Source organism: Motacilla alba, chromosome 1, assembly GCF_015832195.1.
Source record: "Motacilla alba alba isolate MOTALB_02 chromosome 1, Motacilla_alba_V1.0_pri, whole genome shotgun sequence".
NCBI lineage: Eukaryota > Metazoa > Chordata > Aves > Passeriformes > Motacillidae > Motacilla > Motacilla alba.
Genome location: NC_052016.1, coordinates 90,232,598 through 90,256,075, shown reverse-complemented (window position 1 = coordinate 90,256,075; position 23,478 = coordinate 90,232,598). Strand labels below are relative to the sequence as shown.

The following is a 23,478-nucleotide window of genomic DNA, read 5'->3' as shown; positions in this document are numbered from 1 at the left end:
GTATATGTTCGACTAAAAGGCATTTCTGAGACTGAGCTTACAAACACCCACCAGCCTGAAAGCTATTAAAGGCCTGCTGCCCACAAGAGCACGAGCTACTTTTGGGAGTGGACACCTCCATACAGAACCCAAGGTGGCAGCTGGGCTTCTAAGCCTGTGGAGAGACCTCATGTTGGGGTCTTCTGAGACAGGGATGGGGTTGTCTTGCCCAGCTCTGGGCATTTGCGCTGTAGATGTCTACACCACAGTTTGTCATTCAAGGCACTCTTGAATACAGGCAGCGGAAAGAAAAAGACCTTTTCAAGATTCTTTATCTGAGAATTTTAACATCCAAATAAGAGTTTCCTCTGTTATATAGATATATACATGCTCACATTATTTTTTTAAAGCAATCAAGACTTCATAAAAACAGGAAAAATCCTTATTCTCTGCAAGTAAAGTTTTACCTTTGTTTTCCTAATGATTATTTCCAGTAACAAAAACTCAAGAGGCATGCTCCTACAAGACACTGATGAGGCTGGTCTGCACCTGGAAGTTTATCCTTTTACAGTACACCACAAAAAGAATGAGGATACTCAAGGTCCTAGATCTGAGCAGATGCTTAGTGCTGTCTTGGAATGGAGGACAAAACATTTTTGCGACTCCTCAAGCTATGGCTATTGATGCTGTGGCTTTGTATGCAGAAACACCAGGGCATTTTGGTTTGAAGACAGTTGCAGAATGGAGACTCAAGTTCTTGCTTTGACTCCTCTCACTTCCACATATAAAAAATTGAAACCAACTGTCAGTATTCTCACCATGAGCCCACAGGTAAACAGGAAGGAGGTTCACTCTCATAGTCTCAAAGAGTACAAAATATATTAAATTGAACCCCCTAAAACCTCCTCCAAATAATGAGATTTGATTTGCTTCTTTGGCTGTTATTTTTTTAAACAATCCTCTTTAAGTTCAAATATAGCAGGCTAGAAATAGAGCTTTTTATTTTCAACTTTTTGATCCTTAAGGCTACAAATAATTAATATTTTGCAACTTTTAATTCACTACCATTTTTAAAGAAGCTTTTCTCTCTAAAACTGAGGAAAGAAATTTTCAGAATGAAAAGACCCAGCATGTACTTTTGGCAAAAAAAACTATTAAATTCTACAGTCCTGGAGTATTATAATGAGTATACTATTAATTAATGCTACGGTACAATATACTGTGATATATCATAACATAGTATAATGAAAAGAAAATTATTTAATAATTAAATAAACTACTTCTACAAGGTAATCAATTTGATAATGTTCATTTGGCCATGCTAAAATTTCCTCAGAAAGCAATTAAGTGCTAAGAAAGCATTCCTCTAAAGACTGCTCATGTCTTTCAGAATGATTATGAGTAACAATGTGAATATTTATGGGTGAGCTTCCTTTGGGTAGAATCCACATTTAGCTTCTCACTGAGCTCAGCAGCCTCTGGAGTTTAGAGAGTCTTCCCTGGAGCTGTTTCAAGCAGTCTGTGAGTATTTGGGTTCCGGTCTTTGTTGGTAAAAAACCTGCAATTCAACTGTGTTCTCCCGGGAGACAGGGACATGACTTTTGTGTAAGATATTTTAGACTAGTCTGGTAGCATTTTGGACTTTTTTTTTTTTTAAGTGATGTTAGACAGCTCCTCAGTATCTTTCCAGTGCAGAGGTCTTCCTCTACAGTCAATCTGCAACAGCCTTGAGGTTGACCTGAATGTGCCTCTGGTTCCTGGAGCCCGGAGGAAGCAGATGCAGATGGGGATCTGATTTGCAGAAGGCTCTGAGGGCTACCCAGCCTCAGGCCATACCAACCCTTTGCATAGTAAAAAGAGAAAAAATAAACGGTTTTGGGGAGCTGCACTAAGGCTGAACGTTATCATTCATTAACAGCAATGCTATTCCCAGAGAAGCAAACACTGGATACTCTTCTGCAGCTGAGGAGGGTCTGGAGGAATGCAGAATTGCAGGCTAAATACAGGACCTGCTTTGGGGGTCTCTCTGATAAACCTAGCCTGTCATTCCATAAGCAGAGGAAGGTCTAACAGTGGGAGGACATGGCACAATGTTAGCAGTGACATGAAAACAAGAGAGATGCAAGCTGTCATTCCACCTTCCCAAGGGGTTCCTCATCTCAGCTTGAGCTGAGCTGTGCAGCTCTGGTTGGAGCTCAGCTTTAGATGCACTGGGACACAAAGAGATCAGCAGCTTGCACAGGTGGTGGTGGGAGGTCTGTAAGTACAGTGATATGGGAGTGTGACAGTAGGCAACTTCCAAAAAGAAGTCCTGTGATTTGGGAGTGAGAAGATGGAAGAATAGTAAATCTGTATGGAAGTGAGAGAAGGTGGCAGGTTAGAGAAGGAGTCCCTGATCTGTGGAAGGAAGACAAGCAGAACGGAGAGGGAGGAAAAAGGGTCTGGGGAATATATCCTGTATCATAGCAAAGGTGAAGGAAAGGAGAAGAGTTTTATGAGAACTTCTGCTTCTCTGTCATCCAGCGCTAGGAGGTCTTGAGCAGATCTCCAGGGCTCAGGTGCTTGGTCCATTCTAGGCAGGTGAGATAACCATGGCATGAATTGTCCCATAGCAAGGTGAGATTTTTTAAAAGGAATGAATGGCAGGCAGGCAGGCAGGCAGGCAACCAGTGAAAAGAATGAGGAGACCCCTGGCTCAGAACCAATCTGATTATCTCCAATCTGTGTAACACCCACCCACTCTCAGAACTCAGAACTGAGTTGTGATGCCAAGAGTGATAGGAAAGACAGAATACATGGCAGACAGAATACATGATTTTGGTGCTCATTGTCCAGGTGGCAAAACTCTTTTTTGCCCAATGCTGTTGACCTGTGTGCTATGATGCCATTACACATCTGAAGAAATTCCAGTCCTCAGTTATGACTGATTGTTCATTTTAGTGCTAACATGAAATCACCTGTAGAGCTTTCCAGAAAGGAGGCATTCCTATCAGTTCTTAAGGAATTAGCAGATATCTCAGCCAATTACTTCTAGTTAGATTCATTACAGATGTTCGAGGCCCATGGAGGGGTAGTATGGTAGAAAGAACTTGTACTTAACAGTTCTTCCTTGCACATGAGATGTGACCTGGCTCCTTGCCCAATGTCACAGCCTTCAGGGGTCAAAACATTTTGTCAGTTATTCAACCCCCAAACTGCAGGTTTGTGTAATGTTGACCAAGAGCAAATGAATGGGAAAAAAAAACTCAAAGTGAGAAAGTTCACGTCAGTGTTTTCAAACTGACATCTTTTCATTTCAGCATAGGAAATTTATGTCATATAAATGAGAGCTGCTGCCTAATTGAGTGGCAATGGTAGTGGCACATGATATGGGTCTTTGCTTTGTTTGAGATGGGCCTTCCATCCTCTGGGGGAGCGTTTCAGTCACTGGACTGCAGAGCCTTTTGGGTCCAACTAGATCTGTTCTACCATAGCCAGGGAAACTTCCTACTTTTTACACTGAGGTGAGTGTCCTGGTCACACCTCTGAAACAAACTGTCTCAAGACTTCAGAGTCCCAATATCTCCTCTCCCTCCAAACACACTCACACTTTCCTCTTGGTTTCTATGCATAACCGGAGGGATTCTCCAAAGCAGACTCCTGGCATATGTTTTTCTTGCAGCAAAGTTTCAGGTGAATTTGACCTTATGGCAAGCAAGGGGTGAGAAAAAGTCTATGAAGGAATAGAGAAAGAGTGATGACAGATGGTAGAGGAGAGTTAATACTCTGTGATGTGCAAGGGGGATGGAGAAGAAAGGGAGCAGAGAAAAGGGGGAAAAGCCTTTAGGTAGGATGAAGCAGGGGGCACAGCCACCAAATCAGGAATAACCAGGCTCATCAGATGCATTGTGGCATGCATCAGAGTGCAAGTTCAGATGCAGCATTTTTCTTTCCTATACGATGTTGTACAAAATATTGAAATTCTCTCAGTGCAAAATAAATCTGTGGTCCAGTGACTGGCGACTGCTCCTGAGAGGGAAGTAATGCTTGTAATGAGAACCAAGAGGTGTCTCAGTTTCCTGGAGCTGAAATGAAACCCCACTTTGTGAAACACCAGAGCTCTGTTTCCAGGTCTGTAGCTGCCACCTCACAGCACTCCTGTGAAGCTAGCTGTCCCTAGACTCCCTAAAAGCATTTTTAGAAAAAAGAAAATCTCAAATGAAAAAATGCCTCTGGACTGAAATTAAAAATTTAATCAGCACAAAATAAAGTTGTTTCTTGATGTAGTTGAAATTAATGAGATTTTTATCTCTGATCCTCACCATGGTGGTGTTTTTAAGGTTCTAATCACTCTGTCATTGCTGTTTTGATCACTGTCTCCATTGTGATGGTTCAAAAGCTCAGTGTGAATAAATCCACCTGCACAGCATGAAGCAGCTAGAGCCTTAGCTTGAATTGACTCAGCTTTGAGAAAACCTTTAACTGCCTTTGAAATAGTTCAGAAAATTGCATGTTTGCTGACAGACTGCTGGTCTGCCTAACCCATACAAGGCAGATTTCAGTTTGATAATCCTGATAGTCAGTCAGTCTTTAAAAGTGACTTCCCCTTGCTCTTATTTTTATTTCAGAGTGTTATCCCTACATAAATGAGTCTCCCTTAATTTTCCAGTCATTGTAAAGGAGGATGAAAGAAAAAGTGCTGGGATCAGAACTTCTTACCTAGTGTTTAGTCACTGGAAGTATTTTTCCTCCAGTTGTGTAAAGTCCAATTCTGTTTGTCATTTGTCATTAAAAAAAAAAAAAAGGCATCTCAATTTCAGCCTAAGGCCTAGACTCAGGACTGGGAATCTCAGGTGTTAATTCTGTGAGAGAAGTGTTAGAAGGAGGCAAGATCCATGACCTTGGCCTATCAGGTTACTGCATTTCACAGAGGGAACTTTCCCTCAGACAGAGACAAGAAGAGTGATGATAAATTTACCCAAGGTAACTTGGGTTGGGAGAAAATGTAGTCAGTAGTCGCCATTTTCCAGGCACCTGTCTGAGCTGAGCCCCTAAGAGCAGGCAGACCTGGCTGCATCCCCCATTGCTCTGAAGCCTTCTCAAAGTGGGGGTCAGCTCAAGAGACAAATTTCTGTGGTCCTGCAGAAAGCAGGGATCCCTCCACACTCTCATGGTAGAAGGAATTGAGTGTTGCCCAAGAACTTAACTCTGTCTTGGGTGTCTGCCCCATAGTTCTCAGGAGATGCCAGTAAAGTCACGCCAACCAAAGCAGACATATTCTTGGGTCTCAGTTTCAGGGATCATGCCTTGAAACTCCCAGGGACTAACCAACTGAAATCAGTATGGGCAAGGCTTTGGTCAAAGCTGTGTTACTAGGGACACAGATTTGGGCAATGCCAACCAATTCCTACTCCTCTGGATAATCAACCCTTTGAGTCCCTCTCTCTCCAGCTTAGAGAGAAAGGATGTAGGAAGGGACCATGTCAAAGACCTTACAAAAGTCAGACAACATCTCTTCCCTTGTCCACTGCTGCAGTCACTCTGCTGACAAAGGCCACCTGGTTCTTCAGGCAGAACTCGCCTTTGGTGAAGCTATGCAGATTGTCCTGACTCACATCCACATCCTCAATGCGTCTTCGCATAGATTCTGGGAGGATCTGTTTCATCTTCCCAGGCACAGAGGTAAGGATCACAGGCCTGTAGTTCCCACAGTCCTTTCTATCTTTTTTTAAAGATGGGTAAAATGTTTTCCCTTTTTCCAGTCACCAGGAAATTCACCTGATTGTCATGACTTTTGGAATATCATAGAGTGGCTTGGCAAGTACAATGGCCCTCAGGACTCTGGGATGCATCTCATCAGGTCCCATAGTCTTATGCACAACCAGGTTCCTCAAGTGGCCACAAACCTGATCTCTTACAATGGGATGCACTTTGCTCCCCCAGCTATCAACCCTGTTTGGTCCCTTACCCACCAGACTTGTTTCCTATCAGACCTCAGTAGCCAGACCAGACACTTTAGTGGCTAGTGGGCAGGAAACCAATGCTTCCTGCCTGCCTGTTCCCTGATTAACCAAGGTCATGGATATAGTAAAAGGTTTGGGCTGGAAGGGACCTTTAAAGATCACCTAGTCCAACCCAAAATGAAGGACATGCAAGTGGGAAAGCCTTTCCTCAGGCTGACCATCTTCCTAGATTCGTGTAACCCCTGGACAAAACCAGCAGGAAAAAGGTCAGCTCCTGCAAAAGTCAATACCTAGAGAAGCAAAGTATCATACATAGTTCAAAAAAATATAATGCTTTGGGGTTTTTTTTTTTGCTTTTTGTTCTATCAACTAAAGCGTTTCAGGGTTTTTTGTTGCTTTTTTTTTAAGCTATTTGAAAAGTGAGGGTGTTTTTTGACTTGTTGCCCAGATGTACATGTGACAAACGGAAATATGGCCAGTAGATGCTTCAGAGCAGCCATCTGCTCTCAAGTGAAGGGTGTTGAAAAAAGAGGCTGTGGCTGTTGCATACAGGATGGTGAGATCCCTGCAGGTTTTGGTTGTGTTTTTCCCCCCTTTGTCCCCATCTTTTATCACACACCTGCTGGGAAAATGTATTCACCCATGTTTGGGTAAGCAGACGCTGTCAAGTCTTGTCTGCCACCAGAAATACCTTGAAGTCAAATCTATTTTTACCCCCAAGACAGGGTGTGCAAGAAGCAAGCCTACCTACTGAGCAAGAAGAGAAAATAACAGGTGAAAGAGATACTAGCTGGACAGCACCAGCAATTCCATCTACCAAGAACCAGGCTGTCATGCAGATCTTTAAGAAGACTCAGGATTGGGCCCAAGAGGGAGGTTGGAAAACCTTTGTTTTTTTTTTTAACTGTTAAAAGATTGTTTTTCAGATGTTGCATAAGACATCCTATTTGTCTCTAGCTTCGCGCTCATTACAAACAGATTACAGGAAGGAAGTACTCCACCCAATTTCTTAAATTATCATGTACCATTGCTTAAAGGTGTCTCAAGAGAAGTCTGGTTTTACCCTTTCTTTTTAAGAAAAAGAGGAAAATAAAAAAACCCCTAGATGATCTTACTGCTCATTAATTATTTATTGTATGGCTATTACACTCTGAAAAGCTCTTGATTTTTCCAGACAGACATTTGCTAAGAAATTGTTTCAGAAGGATATGAAAAAATTTTGTTATTTCTTGCAAAAAGGGAATGGGATGCCTAAGAGGGGGAGGTCAGGTCGTGCATATTTCCAAAGGGCTCTGCATTGCAGTTTAAATCAGAAACCTGGATTCTATTTCCTATGATAAATGCATCGGTGTTGTACTTTTACTCTTGTAATTACTCCTGATACCATCACACACACAAAAAAAACCCAAACCAACAAGGGTCAAATTATGTTCCCAGCTCTGTTAAGGCGCAAGTATACCACGGCAGCTCCTGGAATGATTCCAGTATTCCTGACATCCTTATGGGGCTATAGCCTTGCTCCTGACATCCTCATTGCCTTCACTTGCAAAGCTGTGCATTCAGAATTCTCTCATTCAGGGCAGGGCATGTACTTTGAGGTGACTCAGGCAAAAGCCTTCTTGCTTATGGCTCTTGTGTTGGAAGGGCAGTGGGGAGGGGAAAGGAGGGAGGAAGTAAGTAGCATGGGTCAGGAAGGTTTTATAGGAGTGCCCAGGCAGCTGGCAGGAGCCGTCTGGGGCGCTTGCTGTGGCAGGTGTTGCTGTGACAGGTGTTGCTGCGACAGGTGTTGCTGTGACAGGTGTCCTTCCAGCTGCAGGTTTCCAGAGGAGTGGCAGCCTCACATGCAAACCTGCTGGCTTGGACAGCCACAGTGTGGCTGTGGCTCAGCTTGGGCTCCCTTAGGGCACAGCTACAGCCCTATGGAGCTGCTCCTGTGGCCGAGGCTCCCTGGCAGCAGACATGGATCTGGTAGCAAACTTGAGCAGCAGGTGAGACTGTAAGTGCCAGGCTGATTTTCTGCTGTGCTGTGCTTTGCCATACACTTCAGATATTTGGGGGTATGCAACATGACGGGCCGTGCCCGGAAATGGCTGATAAAGCACAAACACCATTAGGAAATGTACATGCAATGTGTTAACACTCAATGATCAACAGCACAAACACTGATGGCAAAGAGGAAACTAAATTTACATAGACAGATAGAAGATAATCTGTGGATCCTTCTGCAGGATCCACACCCTGCAGTTTTTAACTGCAGGGTCTGTCAACTTATCTGCACTTACCCTTGACCCAGGCAACAATGTATTTTGCTCTCAGTCCAGATATTTCTTTGCTCCATGACTGAATGTTTATTGTATTGTCTTTGAGTCATTTCCTTTAGGAATGCAAAAGGGAAAGAAGCTTTGGAAGAATTTTTTTTAAGCCAAGGAAATGTAGTCCAACAGGGTGCAGGGCCCCTGTATTAATGTACACCTTGCACTTCTAATTCAGATATTCATATGCTGGAGTGTGCTGATGCCAAGAAAGATCATACTGAACTATTCATACTGAGCTATTTTGTGATGGTAATCGTCTTCCAGAGAAGCAGCAATTGTTCTGGCAGAGAGCAGTTCGCTGACAAAAATATCAGTCTTTCAGGTTCCCAAAAAAAATCATGAAATGTGCATCTATTCCAGATTAAATGCATTTTCAGTTCTGCAATTCTTTTCTCAGGAAGTTCTCAGCATATCTTCATTTCCAATGCATGTCTCAGGAATGTATCTGCAGATCTTCATTTGTGCCTTTCATTGAAACTCTTTGCAGCACAATAACAACAACAGGATCAAAGTGGAGACTGTTTAATGCCAACAAAAGCTTATACAACCCCGAACAAATTCTTCAGTTTGGCAATGTAGGCTAACTGAATTATTGTTATCACTGTTTCAGGCATATAGCACATCATAAAAATCCTACACAATACAAAGCTGAAAGCACCAGTGTGCTTTTTGGTTTCCCTGAACTGTGCACAAGAGGAAGTGAAAAGTTTTTAGTAAGAAGTTTTTGAATCATTGTCATTGCTAGTGAGCAGGGAGAGACACGTGAGCCAAAGCAGCATCTCTAATGTAAGCAGTGTTTGTTAAGGAAAATGTAGGTCAGGGAAGCAAACAGATCAGTTAGCTGCTGTCTGTCATTCTGCACTGAAAAGTGTGATGTGTCTTCCAAAATTAAAGAGTTGGAGAAGGTGCACAGCAGAAGCAGATTTGAACACCTCAAATGGTTGCAATGTCAAAGCACTCGGGCAGTGTCTGAGGCTTCTGCGTGCAGCCTGAGCTGGAGCATCACCTCCTTCTGCAGAAAGCAGCACAGTGACTTGCTGTCACCTGCAGGGTGACAGCAAGTGGGCTGAGGAGCTGCTCTTTGCTGAGAACAGCAGGCTATGCAGACACTTGTGCTGTAAAACAAAGGGCGGCTGGTCAGTTTATGGGGGAGTTTCACAAAGGGAGCCCAAGGCATCAGGCAGCTACAGGATTCCTGCCAGAAGCCTGGGCTGGCAGGGGAATGAGCAGGCAGAGGATTGACAGGGCAGTGTGCAGCTTTTGGTCTTGGGAATCTCCTCTGTTTTGGCACCTATGCTGCCACAGTTGTAGGATGGATTTGGTGATCTCGACCCAAATTGTTTTGTTTGTTTTTTTGTTTGTTTGTTTTTTTTTTTTTTTTTTTTTTTTTTTTTATGGAAGAAAGCCAAATGACACTCAAGAATAAACCCATTATTTCTTTTTAAAATTTATATATTATATATATTTTAAGAAAAAAGTGCCCTTACAGATCAGAAACCTTTTCACTTCTTCATTTTCATCTTGGAAAAGAATATACATTTTCATCAATAAATATTTTAATAGTTATTTTCTGCAGTATTTAAGATGTCTCCTGGTTGTAATAGCAATTTAGTTATCAGTTCATAATGTATCACAAGAGTGTGTTCTCTTAGGCATTCTGAGTAGCTGTTCCACCAGTTGAATATTTCCTTTAATGTATGTTTTTAGCCCCAGACAAGGTATTCCTTCTTTCCCTGGTGGGAAGCACATGCTAACACTGTGCTGGGAACAGCTTTGTGGCACCTGCCTTGCTCTGTGCTTGAGGTGACATTCTAAAGAACAGAGAGGGGCAATCAGCCTAAAGGCAAGCTCTGCTCTTAACACCACCCAGTTGCTCATTTTCTTATGATTCCCATCACCCCTGTGAAGGTGTGCAGGGGTCACTGCTTGCTGCTTCTCATTCCACAATTTGCCACAACAGAAACTGGAGAAGAGAGGTGAGAGGAATTTGGAGATTGAAAAGCACCATCCCCATGTGAATTCAGGGAAAGTCCCTCCATCCCTCCCTGGGTTTCCTCCCTGAGCATTATCTGGGTTTTCACTTTTTCTGTCTGTCCTCTGAAAAGGACCCACTTACCACCTCAGAAATTCTAATTTTCACTTGCCACAGCTTCTGCTGCTGCAAGGTTAGTGAGGAGTAGAGGGAGTCTTGGGCCAGCATGAGAGAAGACAGCTGCTGGTGGCTTCCTGGTGGCTTCTGCCATGATGCTGAGCTCCTGAAGCCACAAACGCTAAGTCCTCAGCTAGTTTTTGGGCACCACAATGTAAGAAAGATATAAAGCTATTATAAAGTGTCCAAGGGAGGGCAATGAAAATGGTGAAGGGCCTTGAGGGGAGGCTGTCTGAGGAGAGGCTGAGGTCCCTTGGCTTGTTTAACATATTTTCACAGCTCTAATGGAGACGTGGGATGCAGCAATGGCTATGCCCATTGCTGGTGGCCAACCTGCTGGCCCACTGTGAGCCATTCTTCTCTTACATGACCTGGACACCTTTGGGGATGCTGGATCCAGTGGCAGAAAAACAAGCCTGTTTGGCTTACTGGGAACAAAAATTCAGTCCAAAAACATCTGCAGCAGCATTTTCTTTGGTTCTCATTGACCAATTCAGCTCTGAACAAACTCCTAAGAAGCAGCTAGAAGCCAAATGAGAAAAGCAAAAAAGAAAATAATCAAGAAATTCTTGGTTTTCTATGCAGTTGGGCACTATAGCTTTGTGAAAAGGCTAAGATCTAAAATAAACTTTTCTCAGGACTGATTTCTTTTTCCACATCTAATGTTGAAGTATCTTTAACCTTAATTTAAGGCCTTGATGGAAATTTAAGGATTTTGATTTTTGAGCTTGCAGTGGCAGCTAGACTTTCAAATCTCTGAGCACATGTAAGCTTTCACAAGAGATATTTTGTGTTGCCCCAGTTCCCAAAGCATGAACTAATTTGTCCTGGATTTTCTATCCTGTGGATTTCTCCTGCTTTGCCTTAGATATGGGGACATTATTGACCTTCCACACACAGAAGGCTGCCTTAGCTTTTATTAACACATGTAGTGATCTGTTTGTAACCTCTGTTCTTAGAAACATACCTCAAATGTGAGAGGCTGAGTCTTTAACGAGCCCATGGTCATGAATGATAAGGCATACTTCCTGCAGGTCTCAGCTCCATCTATTGTTTTTTCTAACAATGGAGAAAAATGAAATGTGGTTTTGAAATCAGCAATTTTATGACACATTCAGTTTGCATTTCCTACTGATGAAGCATTAGGGAATACCAATTTATAAAGGATAAGAAATATGAGCAAATGATAAAAAATAAGGCCAGTGCATCACTAATTGCAGCTCATTGAGCTACACTGAATACATTTAAATTTAATTATTTGGTCGGCTAATCACACATGTAGAAGCCTCGACTGACACCCATACAGGAGCATGGACCTTCATGAGCATCAAATCCTGAAACTTTCCTCCCCACTGCTGCAAGATCCTCCTTTTGTGCAGAACTTCCCGGCTCCCCACTTTTGAGATGAGCTGTGCTCCCCTTTCCCTACAGCAACAGCTGGCACCACAAACATCCTCCTGTTCCTGCCAGAACAAGGCAGGAGCAAACAGCTGCTGTCCCAGGGAAGGGAAGGGACCAGCAGGAGGGACGGGCAAGCCAGATGCTACTCCAAGTGTCTGCAATGTTCCTCTGTTGTTGGCCAGCTTCAGGGAAATCAGATTAGGTGACTTCCAAGTATTTGCTTTTTATCCACACTCTCCCCAGCTTTTACCCCTTCAGCAGGCTCTGAACTGGATGCACTGTGGGGCTCTTCCCACAGATTATATTTTCAAACTGCTGCCCCATGAACCCAATCCCAAACTGAAGTGTGCCTCTCTCAGGGTAGCTGAGATTGTGACTTGGAGAGCCTGCGATGTCTTCAGGAACCTGTCTGGGCTCTGCTTTGACTGTCAGATGCAACTGAAACTAGAAAACTTTGATCACCAGCAGGGACCTGCCTCCCTCCTCTCCCCCTCTCCCTCACTTCCTCCTCAGCAAGAAATTAAATCTCTTTTCTAGACAGGCATGTATATCACTCTCCAGTTGCCAGGATTAATCCACACTCTTGCATTTTAGATTATTTAATTCACATGAGCTGAATCCCATCCTCTGTGACTTAGTACAAAAAGGCAAGTTTTCGCTCACAGGTTTTTTAACGAGTTAAACTCATTAAAGCCATTGCTGAGCATATATTCAGGATTTAGGTTCCCAAAATAAGCTTTGGTATACTCAGTCTATAAAAAGAAACTACTTTAGACTGAAACTTAGATGAAATCTGATAACAGACAAGTATAAAAGTGATTTTCTCTCTCCCATCCCCATTTCTCATAAAGTGATATAACTATGACATTTCTGTGGGTGTACACATTAGAAAAAGAGTCTGAGTTAGTACCAGTTGGTGCAACTGATGCTCTAGCAGATTATGTCTATAATATTGCTAGCTATGTGTAGAGATCTTTCAAATTAAATGAGGCAGAATTAGAGAATAGGACCAGAAAGTAATGCTTTTTTATTCCTTCACACTTTTACTTGGAAGTCCTATTGCCAGTCTCATGCATCTAGAAATCCCAGCTGTGATAAGTACTAAGAGATAATTTCAAATAATTTATGTATTTATTACTTATTTCTTAAATAATTACTTTATGGGTTGTCATTCACTGAGATCCATATCTTGAAACCTTTTCCTGCAACTATGGGGATGGAAAACTTGCTCTTAAGAGGAAAAAATAGGTGAAGAAGAAAGTTCAAGTTATAATTAAAAAATAACCAATTAATGCAATTTATAAAAAGGATCTGAGGTGATATGGAGCTGAACCTAAACCAGTTTCATTTATCAACAAAAGACTTCGCCCCAGTGAAATGAAAAAAAATCCAGCATCATCAACAGTATGGAATATGACCTGGTGAAGAATCCCAGGCAGCTGCACTGACACATCATGTTGTTGTTGCAAGATGTAGGAGAACCCATCTCTGAAGGATATTGTGGCAGCTGCAGCACAGAGATAGAGACTGCAAGCTAAATGTTTCCAGAACAACAGGAAAAACCAAAAGGAAAGTGAGCACTCATTAAATGACACTTTTAGAATTAGCTTGGAATGCCAAATTGTATAGCATGAAAACCACCCTCTCCCTGCACAAACATTGTGAGAAAGCTTGCTCCTTAAGTACATACCCATATTCCTCCTCTTCCTTAGACCTCAGTCAGAGCATGTCTATTTCTAGGCTACCTCGCTCTACTTGCCTCTATGGATGTAAAGGACTAGCAATGTCAATCATACATGCTAAAAAGACAGGTTTTATTGATACTGCTCATTAGAGCGGGAGCTTCATTATTGAACTCTCAGCCCCACAATTCCATTTCTTTTGTATCTGCACACAAGACTAGGCACAGTTTTTGCCTCAGTATCTACAGATAATCAGACTCAATTTGCAAGGAGTACACCTGACTTGATTTTTGAAACTTGGAAAATAGCAGGACGATGGGACAAAGTTTTGAAGACCTGGCTACGCCTGTGCCCCATCATGGATTGGGCTGCGGGTGTATCTGGGCTCCATTGAAAGACGAGCCGTGGGCAAAATGCAAAAAACTCGCCGGGGAATTACCATCACACGTGAGGGATTCGGAAACTGCAGGGACGAGCAGGTCCCACCAGGTGGTGCCGTGACAGCAGGAGTTGCCATCCCTAGTTTACCGCGGTACCTCCAGCAGGACCCCGGCTCCTCCAAACTCCACAAATTTGAGGGATTGTTCGGTTTGGTTTGGTTTTGTTGTTGTTGTTTTGGTGGGTTTGTGTTTGTTTGTTTCTTTGGGTTTTTCTGAGCAGAAATCAACCCTAACAAACAATTCTTGCAAATCTGTTTCTGCTCTTTGGAGCTGTATTCTATTTTTCAAGAAACAATGTAAAGTAATCATGAAGGAAAGAACAAGAAAGAAACTACTGATATAATTAATAGCTTTTTGACCCTAAGTCCATGTACTTTCTTTCTCCTGTTCCCTGAATACATGAACATGTATTCAGTCCTGAGACAAAAGTTTTGATTGATGATTCAGAGTTGAGAAGCTTGGGCTTATCAGCCATGAGCAGGAACATTGGTGTTAGAATAATGGAAAAGTTTTGGGGTTTGTTCAGCAAATATCAAGACTGACAGAACGCAGCTTGGGATGGAAATACGTGTATCTGCAGTCCCAGAGTAGGAGGTGAGCTCTGACATCCAGTAATACTTTCTCTTTCTTCCACTTGTATACACAATTATTTTTACTACCATGCCCTTCCCCTCTTCCTCTCCTTCCCCCTCCCCCCATCTTAACAATATTTTTTTCAGAAACCAGAAAGGTTGTCTTCAATCCTTGGCCTTCCATCTCCTTCCTGAACTCCCCAATAGGACTGTTTACTCATCTATACCAAGCATTTGACTTCTTTTCCATTTGACTCATTCCATGCAGGTGTCTGTCATCCCTTTTGGGATACAGCTGATCCTCAGGGCTGAGAAACCACAAGCTGTAGGAAAATCTGTTCATTTTGAAGGCATGAGATAAATACTGAAGTACAGGCAGAACATGGGAAGGGATTCTCAATGTATCTCAGTTTAGGGAGGTTCTTTGTGTTATTTGGAGATTTGATACAAATCTCCAAATAGAGGAAGAGGAGGAAAAAACTGACCAGTCCTGATAGTTTCACCCAGACAGCCCTGAAGTATAATTTAAAAAGCTTTAAAAAATTATATGAAGAATGTTAAAGTCCAAGAAGCAATGGCCCATGATACAGTTCTCAAAGTTCAGTACTGTCCAAAGAACAACTTCAAAGGGAGCCAGTCCAATTCACAAACGCTGCAAGGGATCAGCGCTCATGCAAAGCATTAACATAACATTTGAAGCAGGACCCTGAATACTCTGCTGAGGAGTGACAAGAGTTTTCAGATGCTGAAAGCAACACCCTTGCACCTACCTCAGAGCTCCTGGGACACTACTGGGCCCAGGGCTCAGTGCAGCTGGCCTGGCTCCACGTCAGAGGAGATCCTTGGATGAAGGGGTCTGAGACTGAAGGACAGAGAGGCAATGTGCTCATCCCAGCAGGTTGGAGAGCTGCCTCGGGTTGAGCAGGGTCATAGCAAGAGGTGCTGCTGACTCAGTTTTGGATTCCTGAGCCTGGGGCAGTGGCACCTGCTGAAAACCCCTGTTGTTCACTTCCAGGGAATTGTGCCAAAGCAGGGCAGGAAAAACATATTTAATGGCATGGCTTTGTTTTATGACTGAATTGTCGGGTTTCTGAGTCCCAAGTGGAGGGTTGTAATTGAAAGCTCATTCCCATATTACTGTTCCAGTAACAGTAATAAAACACCCAAAACACCTCTGAAGAAAAGGACATTTTTACTTGGACTCAGACAAGGTGCCTAAAGCCATTTCATGTCAATGCTGTGGCCTCATGCAGATTTTATGGTAGTTTCTACTGTACATTCGAACATGAGGGCATAAAAGGTCAAATCTATTGGCTTTCATGTTATGGCATGGCCACAATCTCAATCCATAAATGAAACTGCACTTACACTGTCAACAAAGTTCTGTTTCCTCCCTGTAGCATATCAAGAGGAACAAGATTATGTTAATTTTTACTTTGTTGTATCCAGGTGAGGCTAGAACCTCATCCCTGTGGCAAACTGCCTGAAGTAGAAGTCACTTAGGAGGGGTCAGACAGACTATACAGACCAGTTCCTGGAATCCATTAAGAATTTTATATTGATGTGGTTTTGGCAATGCAGCTGCTTCTCCATGAAAGATTTCATCCAAATAACACCCTACACTTGCCTGTGTCTGGTGAGGTAGGGATAAATCTATAAAAAAACCAAAAAGCTTCCCGGATAAGAAACTGAAAAGCCTCACATTGTTCATATTAGATGTTTTACCTGAGTGTAACATGAGCTACATCACTGCCTGGAAAGAGACTTTAACATCTAAAACAAGTGATATGAAGTTCATTTGCATGCTCATAACTGTGATATCCATAGCAATATTTTTTCATACTGAAATATCAGGTAGCACATTGAAACTTTGTATTGAAATATAAATAAGCCTCACTATTATCAACTTACATTTCTGTTATGGTCTAATTACTGTCTGAAGGGAAAGATTTTAAAACTGTCTGCTTTTAACTCTTCCTGATACCAGTAAGTACATACCACAATAAAAAAAAAGTCGTTATCTTTGTGGCTGTATGAAGTAAATGTAAATAAGGGTGATCTCAGCATTCAAGGCTTTTATCTGCTCCTATTTTCTTGCCTCATTACAGGTTTAGAGTCCTCTCTTTTTTCTACTGTGAAAGTATTTTTCTTTAATATATATATTGTGCTGTAAAGTTCAGTTACAACCACAAGAGAACAATGTGCTTCCTGAAAAGGACTTGTGCAGAAATCAACTCTTTTTGTTCTAAAGAACAAAATGATAAATGGAGCAAGCCTTCTTCCAGAGATGATCAGAACGGGTTCTGAGTTTCTGGGAAGTTCAGACGGTCTTAAACTTTGGGCTTGGTCTGAGTCAGAGCAAAACTTTATACACAATGATACTTTTTTTACCTTCATTTATCACAAACCAAAGATTCTAAGAAATTACATTTCCTCTGAGGAAATACACCTTGGGTGGTGCCCTTCCTCCAGGAGCTTGATGCTTCTGAAAGCTTCAAACCCTCAAGGATTTTACTGAGTATGCCCCTTGCCTGCTGCACAAACACCTTGCAGCCTCTGCCCCCAGTACAGGCTCCTCTGGCCATGGCCACACTGGCCCCAATGGACCCTAAAGCTTTTTCACACTGCTGGCCTCATGCTCCAGGATCCAGAAAGCCATCTTTGCAACCCAGAGACTTTGCTGATCATGCAATATGCTTCCAAGAAAACTCTCCAGGTAATATAGCAGCATTTCTCAGTGATGCAAGAAAAATTCAGTCCAGCTTTGCTGCTGAGCCTGCAGGCTGGAGGTGCTGCCCCTGTTTCTGCAGCCTGTCTGGGTTCACACTGCTGGGAAAGAGTCAGGGCAGAAAGGGCCAGAAGTATCACTGAAGTAACTTTACAGCTCCCCTTTTCTTGGGAACTCCATCCATGCCCAGATCTCAGCCGTGGCCCTTTCCTGAGCTACCCCACAGTCTGTGCCCAGCCTGTACCTGCTGGCCTCCACCTACTGCCCCCGCTGGGCTTCCCCCCTGCCCCATCACTGGGGCCTTGCCAGGTGGTTGCAGGGCTCTGGGCGGGCCATGAGCACCATCCCTCTCTTATCCCTGCTCCCTTGCTGATGGATTGACCTGCCACAGGAGGGCATGGCCCTGCCAACCTCATGGCCACTCCTGGCTCCCGGCTTGCTCCTGTGAAGCAGCCCACGCCACAGTGGCTGTGACATCCTTATGGAACAGTGGAAGCAGAAAAGATGCTCTTTTGCTCATGTTTTAGCTACTGTCATTTGTAAACATACCTGGTTTTACAGGTTCCAGTAATTTCCTAAATAAAAATCAGGGCACAAAACTGAGGGGAAAAAAAAAACCAACCCAGAATACAGCTACTCTGTGTGGGCAAGAAGATGCAAGCACATGATCAAAAGAGCACAGCTGAACAGAAAATGCAGAAAAGGAAGTATTTTGGACAATTCTCATAAGGATTTACCCTCTCACCAGAGAGGTACAGGTATAGGTTGTGATGTGACCTCACTAGCTCTGGCATCATATCAAACAGAAGTGGAGGGCAAAATCTGTAAGACTCCAGGCTCTGCTTTAGTCCTTTAATGAAAGTTTTTACAGAAGGTATCAATTTCCCTACATAACATGTTATCCTTCTAAAAATAGTCATATAAAAACCAGTGAAAACCATTGGACTTTTTCACTGACTCCCTGGGATTTATCCAAAATTGTCAAGTAACTGTCCTGTGAGGAAAACAGTGGAGTGAGGACAGAAACCAGACTTTTTCACATTAACTCTTTTACAAGAAAAACTGCTATCAAAAAACCACTTCTGTACTGGACTTTCTCTTCAGAAAGAACCTTTTGCCTAGTTATAACTGATTTCTTTATCTGAAATCCTTGAGAAGTCCTGTATATTGTCAACCTGAGTTGACAATATAAGCTCTGCATGCAGTGAATATTAATTCAATCATGTCTCCATAATGTTTAAAGTCACATATGTCTTTCCTGGACAGTGAAAACTTTCCACAGAAAAGTCAATTTTCTCCCCACATTAACCAGCTGACCATGGTGCATCAACACCAGTGCAGGTCATCTCCCTGTACTCCACCTTCCCTCCAGCATCCACATCTCACCTATCTTCCCTTGGTCTCATCACTCCAATTTGACTTTCCCTCTCAGCAGCTTGCATTCATATGCAGGCAGGAGGACAAGGACAGCCTCTCTCCTTGCAGCAGACTTGTGAAAAGCAAGCAAAATAAACTGAGCAGCTCTCCAAGTTTTGGGTTTTGCTGTCACACAGTCCTCGTCCTGCTCACTTCTGCTGTTGCGGGAGCCTTGTCCATGTTTAACACTGACAGGTCTTTGGAAAGAGACACTGAGGAAAATATTTCTTTATGAAGCCTAAGTGACTTCAGAAGGGAAAATCTGACTCAGGCTCTTAAATTACAAAAGCAGTTCTGAAAACTTCAGCCTTTTCCTGAGATGGATTTATATATGTAAAGTACTTGGCATCACGAAACACAAGTGGAATTACAAAACTGAGCAAGAGCAAAATACACAGTTAGCTAAACAAATTAACTAGATCAGTAAAAATGAAACCTTTTTTTCAGAAAAGAGCTATTGCCTTAAAGAGGGATTCTTTCACAGCTTTATTTAACCATGGTCAAGCCTGAATTCCATACAGACATTTTTAAGAAAATGTGGCTTGCTTCAGTACAGCTTTACAAAAATACACACAATATAAAAATATAAAAACACATCACTTACAATCCGTGGGACTCTGGGTAAAATATTTTTGGGGGTGGAGGGGTTTGCCCTTCTGGAATTTGTTTCACTGAGAGATAGAGCAAAGGTAGACCAAAACCCAGATTTAGCCTTGTATAACCCAAAACAATATTAAGAAATAGCAGCCACAGTGTTACAAAACAAATAGGGCTGGATGGGATCCTATTTCTTTATATCCTTTCCCTATGGCAGAATCAATTCAATTTCTGACATTAAATGTTTATCTAACATTTTCTTAGACAGAATTAGAAAATAAATTTTTCAGGCAATTCGCTCAGATGCCACCTTTAAACAAGAAAAAAAAGAAAAAACAAATCTTCCAGATGTAGCTCTTTATTCAGTCTGAAGCCTGGAACTCCTGTTTAACTCACCCTAAACAGAGATAATGAGCTCCTTCCTACCTAAGCCTCCCAAACGTTCTTCTTCTCCAGTCTAGACAAACTCAATCTTTTCAAACTACAAATATTGAACAAATGCTACTACAAATCAAATACTCCTGTCAGTCAAACAAACTCTGGAAAGAGGTAATTTTGCTCCTAATGACTTTATAAATTCTAAATAAATAAATTATTGTCTTACCTGATTTTTTAATGTACATTGAATTTCTTCAGTCTCTTCTTACTGAATGCATTTCTGCTGTAGGATGCCAATACAAACATCTGTTATACTATTACACCTAATTCCTATTTTCTTTTCTTTTAATCACCGACAAAGCTATTTTAGAATATTTGCTGAAATATTCCAGTTCAAAACCCTTTTTTGTTACTCATGGAGTTTGGCTGTTTCACTCACCTTGCATCACAAATACTGGAGTCACCATCAGAGGCATTTTTCCAGAACTGATATATGGTTTGCAACACTGAAATTCCAATGTATATGTAACTTCCCTTTAAAGAAAGGAAAACGGCAAAGAATTTCTTAAAATATAAAGTACTATCCAACAAGAAGATGGAGATGTGTATGAAGGAAGCAGTATGTTGTCTCTATATTAGCAGCCTGATCTGTCCCTGTTACTCACCCGTAAGATTAATTTTCCATAGTGGAAAAAACAGGTAACCTGTTTCAATAGTGCCACTTGAGGCTGGCCACATGAGGAGTCCTAATCTGTACCAAGGCTCATGCTTTGCAGCTGATCAGACAAATGTCCAGTGCAGGATGGTTCCAATATGACACAGATTTCCAAACTTCTTTGATCATGCAACACAAAAAATTTAAGCACAACCTCTCAATATATGTATATTTATTTTTAAATAAGTTATATAGATGCACTACTGTAATAACATATTATGTACATTATAAAACCTACAAGAAATAGGAATTAAAAAGGATGAGATAAAGATGAAAGAAACACTACTTTAAAAACTCATATTTTTATTTCATTTGTTAATGGTACAAAAACATATTCTTCCTGCATTCCCTGTATTGTCTTTCACACTCCTTGGGGTACAGACACCCTGTTTTGGAGACAGCTAACAAAGACATCACATTCAGGAATGCCAGGAACGCTTACAGGCTCCTTAGACCTCTGTTGTTCCTGTAAAATCCATTTCTATGCTAAAGCTTCTTCCTAATGATAGTGTTTGCATTTGTTTTCCTAGTTTATTAAACCAGAGAACTTCTCTGCACTAGTAGTAGTGCCCCATGCTAAACAGATCAGGTAAGAATCCTTCCTGACTCGTGCAAATGTCTGAGACTGGGAAAACACTGTCCTCTTTGAGGTCTAGCTGGGATGTTGAAAGAAATTATTACCTCAGCTATTAATTTGTTCCTTAGCAGATCGATCTTTAAGGTCTCTTCCAACCTAGTCATTCTGAGCCATCATTTAACATGAGCTCCTCTAAGGAAACATCATATATTAAGCAGTAGAAGATAGAAGCAAAATAGATTGGAGCGGTATTATACACAGCAGCTTTCATAAAATTAGTAAAAATGAAAAAATTCCATATGGCCAGCATGGCTTTGTTCACACAAACAAGAAATATAAGAACCTGAATGCATCAGAGGTAAAAAGATTCAGAAGTGAGAAGGAAGCTGGGACTTTCCAAGAAGCAAAAGTCAGAAAGACTTGATGATTAAAACCAGTACATATTCAGAGTTCTTAATATAGAGTCAAAAGCTCAATGTTATTTTTATCTGTATTACTCTTGACAAAAAATAGAAGTACCTGTTAAAAATACTTGCGCTAATAACAATTTCCCATAATTAATGCAGTTCTGAAGTAGTAATACTCAGTAATGTTTTACTTGCAGATATGTCTCTCTCTCTTTCATTGGGCTACTGTCTATGCTTCAGCATCCATGCCTAGCACTCCTCATCCCTCTTCAGGCTTAGTCACTCAAATTAAATTACATTCCATTTTTCCTGTATTAGACTGTTCTCCTATTAGTGACCTTCAAGGTGAAACTTCAGTTCTGAATATTAATATTTTTCTTCTTTCTTGGCCATTATCTACATAAGCTAAATGTTATAGTATAGTTATCTATGCATTCTTTGCATTTTGCCTGTATTTCATTACTTTTTAGTGAGGCACTGGAACAGGCTCAGACATTGCTGCTAAAACATGGAATTGATGCCAGTCATTTATACTTATGCCAGATCTACCAAAATATCTCTGGTCTTTTTGGATTAGGTGAGACTTTTAGTGGGCAGGGCAGGCTCAACCCACAGAGGGGATCTTGTCTGCTTAAAAAGTCTTGTCTTCTTCAGAACCGTAACTCTTCAGTTTTAATAATACACTTTTACTGCTTAAAAAAACTCAAACAAACTCTTTATGGTGTCAACAGCTGCATTCTAAATTACTCTTGTGGAAGCTGTCAAAAGAAATATCCTGCTGAGGAAGGTTAGTGTTATTAACCTGATGATCTTTTTAATTCAGAAAGGTCAACAGCTCTTGCTTTTCACTCCATAAGTTACTACGAAAATTTTTGGACTTAAAAAGTGTACATAAAAGCATGAGATGCTTTCATGATTGATGTCAATCTGTAACATGCAATACTATGGAGGAAATACTTCATTTTCAAGTATTAATTTGAATCCAATTTAAATATTTTCCCCTAAACAGACATTGAAAAAAAAGTCGGAAAAAATTCTAAGTCTTTTACATTTTGATTTATTTTAAGTGATAGTTCTTGAAATCTGTCATTATAAAAACTGAAATAACCAGCAATGCAACTGACGGCACAGTACTAAAACTTATTAAAAAACACATTGTTCTAACAAGTATAGTACATGTCTTGGCAATTAAATCTGATTTTTATGTTTTAAAGGCTTCAGCACACTATAGTTTGACAGACAGTTCCAATAAATATAAACCAATACCACAAGAGATGCCAATTCTGTGTCAGTGAAAGCAAAAATGTGGCCATTTCTGTTTAGAGTGAGATAGATGGCAGTGGGCACAGGCACAGAGACCAATTAGTAGAAAATTATCTGCTTTGCATCCTACACAGTGCTTCAAGGCTCGTTCTCTGCCATAAAGCTTTGTTAGAGAGAGTGAAATTGGATATTTATATTGTCATATTCAATTGCTTTAAGCAGAATGCAATGGTTAGACTTGTAGAGAATGAGGTCCAAGAAGTGATTAATAATTCTAGTTAATTGAAGTTGCCCTACATCAGCATATGTATTACTCCTAATGTTATGTGTAGTTTCCAAGGCAGATGGTCTGTCACACCCCCAAACTTCACTGACACACAGAACAATCCAAACAAGAAAGAGCAGAGCTAATGAAAGGAAATGGAATTATTTGTGGAGCCGTTTCTTACCATGGGAAATAAACCAATATATTTCAGTTTCATTCCTCCATTCCTACCCACTTCAGGGATTAAATTTGCTTTGTGGGGAGAGGCTATTTAGAGCCCAAAACCAGCATTGTAATGTCTGCTCAACAGTTACGTAATCTTTTCATCTGAGAGATTCTTCTGTGCTCCTGCCTCCACTTCCCATTTCCATTCATAAACTGTTCAACTGCACAGTGAATCATTCAGTTTCCCCTCTGTGGGAGAGAATAAAGAAATATCCCCGATCAGAAAACCAACAGAAAACCAAAATCATATCCAAAGGAACCACGGGGTGCAACATACTCTGTATCTGAAAAGATACGTACCAGGAGCATTTCTGGAGTAGTAGCAAAGATTTAGATGAACACATTTAGATGAATCATTCTCCAAGAGATACAGCTAAGTTTTATACTTAAAAGAGGTTTTCTTCTTTGGTGTGTTTCAGAGAGAAAG

At 41.3% G+C, this 23,478-nt stretch overlaps 1 protein-coding gene across 6 annotated transcripts in view; it reads right to left on the bottom strand.

The window, feature by feature from the left end:
• The window catches only part of P2RY8 (P2Y receptor family member 8), a 55,116-nt gene extending 31,638 nt beyond the window's left edge, over positions 1 to 23,478 (bottom strand). For 5 of the 6 annotated variants that reach the window (XM_038144206.1, XM_038144179.1, XM_038144169.1 and 2 more), the window contains exons 1-4: positions 23,352 to 23,478; positions 23,011 to 23,240; positions 20,039 to 20,133; positions 19,826 to 19,882 (exon numbers count right to left, since the gene is read on the bottom strand). The gene's annotated coding sequence lies outside the window, so the exon portion shown is untranslated. Of the gene's footprint in view, positions 1 to 19,825; positions 19,883 to 20,038; positions 20,134 to 20,264; positions 20,392 to 23,010; positions 23,241 to 23,351 lie in introns of those variants that run through there. The other variant, XM_038144159.1, reaches the window with a different exon arrangement.